The sequence below is a fragment of the Carlito syrichta genome, unplaced genomic scaffold (assembly GCF_000164805.1).
Source record: "Carlito syrichta isolate Samal-C Ts95f unplaced genomic scaffold, Tarsius_syrichta-2.0.1 Scaffold189177, whole genome shotgun sequence".
NCBI classification, from domain to species: domain Eukaryota; kingdom Metazoa; phylum Chordata; class Mammalia; order Primates; family Tarsiidae; genus Carlito; species Carlito syrichta.
Genome location: NW_007133273.1, coordinates 6,384 through 10,529, shown reverse-complemented (window position 1 = coordinate 10,529; position 4,146 = coordinate 6,384). Strand labels below are relative to the sequence as shown.

General features: G+C 47.4%; 1 pseudogene; it reads left to right on the top strand.

Annotated features, from left to right (window-relative positions):
• Positions 1-753: 753 nt before the first annotated feature.
• Positions 754-3,758, top strand: LOC103252997 (annotated as a pseudogene).
• The last annotated feature ends 388 nt before the right edge of the window (positions 3,759-4,146 follow it).

Genomic DNA, 4,146 nt, shown 5'->3' with positions numbered 1-4,146 from the left:
CCACAGTCACCATCATGGCAGCCATGCATTCCCTTGTTCAAGAGTGTGAGAGCTACTATTTGATTTTTAGAGTAGACTTGTTAGGATAAAATATATACATATACACTCATAGTTGCGTAAATTTATGCTTGCTGTTTTGTTTCCTTTTGCTACATTATTCAAATATAATAGTTACTATACGAGTTATAAAAGAATTAATGATGAGGTATTAGCTTAATAGGATATAGCATAGTATTAAAGGTCAATCATTAGATTATATAAAAATTAAAGTTTAGACATATGAAACATATGAATTATAGTAAAGTTTGGTAGTTTAAGAATAAGTTTTAACTGAGTTATAAGTCATTATGTTAAATTGTAATAGGATAATAGTATAACTAACAGCTAAGTCATTTAAGTAAACTTACAGATTATAGTATAGTGTTAAGTTGATAATATTAATCGTTAAAAATATTAGGAGTCAGTGAACTTGGATTGAACCTAGAGTTAACTTAGAAAAGTTTTTTGAATAATCATGTTTTAGAACAAAGAGTATAATATGAATGATTCATTGAACATTATGGAAACACTTTGAACGATTTGTATTGAAATTGTGCACTGTGACCTTAATGTAAGCATGACAGGCATCATGGAATTCGAATTGTTTGCTTGGAAATTGCAGATCTCATGGTGGTCTTGTGATGCATAGCTTGTAAAGCACGGAACTTGTACGCCCCCAGCAAGTGATTATCACACTGCTGGAGGGTATAGAAAATGGTATATAAGTTGGAAGGAGTCCGAATAAAATTTGGCTTCAGTCCTGATCAGACTGTCCCCAGAAGAACTGCCTCCAAGTGGTCTCTTCTCTCCGTCCAGATTCTCCAGTGTGGTCCTAACCCACCCTTGGTCAGTGCTGGTCACCGACAATGGGCACAAAGTTATACATAAATTAATTTCAGTGTTATTCTTAGGATAATTATTCCATAAACCTATAGTCCACCCTCCAACTCCACTCATATAAATGCTTTATGTAGACTAGAAAGAAAATTATTAAGAAAAAAATTAAAGGAGGTAAAAGTGAGTTGTTCTTTCTATGTCACCCACTTTACAGAAGCATTTGAAATATAAAAGAGCATTTTAAATTGCCAAAAAAATAGCATTTAACATATAACATAATGTTCTCTAATCATTTCTTCCTATTTATAAGATTTTTCATTTCATTTTTAACCTGTATTTGCACATTTAGTTTTTAAAATATTTTCATCCAAATATATTGCATACATAAGATGAGTACACAAATCACACAAATACCGCACACACAAATAGTCCCAATAGCTATCCTCTCCTGTAGCTCCACTCAGGTGAAGAATAAGATCACCAACAAGCCCCACCATCCTGCCATCCACACAAAGCCCTGGTTCGTTAGGGCTGCAGCTCTGCCTTTGTGAAGCCTGGGCTGTCCTGGCTGCTGAGGTGAGTGCCTGTCTGAAAGATGGCATAATCTTAAAGGCACCTTCCGATGCTTGCGAACACCTTTCCCCATGGGTGCCGACCCAGGCCAGCGACTTCGTGTTGAACTGAAGGAACTAGTCTCCTGCTTTCCCGAAAACCTCTTTCTCTCCTAATTCACGAGCCAGCAGGATGCAGTTGCTGTGCTTTCAGAACGCCTTCTCATAGCTGCATACAAGGCCAAGCCGAGAACGTGGTTCAGCTCATCAACAAGGGGGCCAAGGTAGCTGATACCAAACATGGCCGGATGTCCTTGCATCTTGCTGCGAAAAAGGGCCATCTTTCTGCGGTCCAGATCTTGCTGAAGGCTGGCTGCGACCTCAATGTCCAGGATGATGGGGACCAGACTGCCTTGCACCAGGCCACGATGGTGGGGAACGCGGAGATCATTGCAGTGCTCATCCAGGAAGGGTGTGCCCTGGACAGACAAGACAAGGACGGGAACACAGCTTTGCATGAAGCATCCTGGCATGGCTTCAGCCAGTCAGCCAAGCTGCTCGTCAAAGCAGGTGCCAACGTGCTTGCCAGGAACAAGGCAGGGAATACGGCCCTGCACCTGGCCTGCCAGAATAGCCACTCCCAGAGCACATGTTTCCTCCTGCTGGACGGGTCCTGCATCGACCTCAAAAACAATGTGGGCGACACCTGTTTGCACGTTGCTGTGCACTATAACCACTTGCCCATCATTAGGCTGCTCCTCAGTGCTTTCCGTTCTGTCCATGAAAAGAACCAGGCTGGAGACACAGCACTGCACATTGCTGCTGCCCTAAACCACAAGAAGGTGGTTAAAATCTCACTGGAAGCTGGAGCGGATGCAACCATTGTGAATAATGCAGGCCAGACTCTGCTAGAGACGGCCCGCTACCACAACAACCTGGAGGTTGCTCTTCTCACCAAAGCTCCCCAGGTCTTGCACTTCAGTCCTGGGGGAAGCCTGAGGAAAAAGGAGAGGCTCAAGGAGGAGCGGAAGGCCCAGTTGGTGCCAAGAGATGAGGTGGCACAAAGCAAGAGCAGTGTCTCGGCAGGAGACACCCCCAGCAGGGAACCGGCTGTGCTCAGAGAAGAAGAGGCCAGAGATTTCCTGTCAGCCTCCCCAGAGCCCAGAGCCAAGGAGAGCAGGAGGAGAAAGTCAAGGCCCAAGGTGTCAGCAGTTTCTGACCCCACCCCGCCAGCCGACCAACAGCCTGGACGCCAGAAGAACCTGCACGCTCATCACCACCGCTGCTCATCCCCGCCCCCGCCCCACGAGTTCAGAGCTTACTGGCTCTGCACGCTGTACCGGGACAAGGACGGGAAGGTGATGCAGGCACCAATAAACGGCTGTTGATGTGAGCCTCTGGTCAACAAGCGAGAGAACCTGCTGGAGGCTGCCGTGGAGGACGACAGAGCAGAGCTGGGGTCGGTCCAGGTCAAGATGAACACAAAGTTGGGCCACATGGAGAGCAAGACCCAGCACCAGATGCCGTTCTGGACAAGCTGATGGTGGAACCCTCTCGGAGGAGCGGACAGAATCCCTGGGCCGCCTGCAGCAGCACGCGGACACGGAGAAGCACAGGGAGAGAAGCTGCAGATGGCCTTGGTGGATGAATTAAAAACCTAGGGCCTGTTGAAGATTCAGAATCTGGAGCTGAAGCTTTCTGGAGATTCCTGGGCCTCCAGAACCAAATCCGCACCGTCTTCGTGCGAGTCCTCCACAGGTGTGGATCAGTCGGTGGGGTGGTGACTGCCGGTCCGGCAGCACCCTCTGACAGTGCCCCTCTGGTGGTCAGGCCCAAGGACAAGGCCCTCAGCTCCTCAGCCACCCACCGGCTGCAGCAGGACCTGTCTTCCTCAGACTGCACAGCTCCGGATGGAGGACCGTCAAGGTCCAGACAGCCATGCCGCCCTTCAGTGAGGCCAAGTGTGATCAGCAGGCAGGGCCCTGTGTGAACAGAGGCAACCAGACTAAGAAACCTGAAAAGAGCGGACAGACAAGGCACTGATCCCAGCACCCGGCGGCTGGCAACAACTGTGGGCAGCCGCCACCAGCAGCAGGCAGCGAGCACGTTGCCCCTCACCTTCGAGACACCTCCCAGGCGCTGGAACTGACCCAGTACTTTTTTGAGGCTGTTTCTACACAGACGGAAAAGTGGTATGAAAGGAAGATTGAAGAAGCACGAAGCCAAGCCGGTCAGAAGGCCCAGCAGGTCAAGGCCACTCTGAAGGAGCACATTAAAAGTCTGGAAGAGGAACTTGCTAAGCTCAGGATGAGGGTGCAGAAGGAAAATTAGCACCCGGAGAGTGGACCGAGAATGGATCCCTGAGGATATCCCGTTTACAACTGCAGATAGCTTTGCCCAAGGAGTCGATTACCGTGTACATAGCAGACTTGCCTTAAAAAAAAAAATACTGATTTCTAAAATGTGCCAGATAAATATTTCCTGTGCTCCGAAGTAATGAAGACTTCAACAATGATACTGAAACCAGGGGAAGCTTGCTTAGTTTTGAGTTCATCTGAAGTTCAAAAGCTCAGATTAAACAAGCCATGCTGAGAAACTGAATGAAGTGTGAGCTAAACCCTAAAACTCAAGATGTGTGAAATACGTCAAAAGCAAGACAAAAATAAATCCCTTCTGAACTCAAGCAGTCATTCATATAAATGTGAACACACCTGCAGTG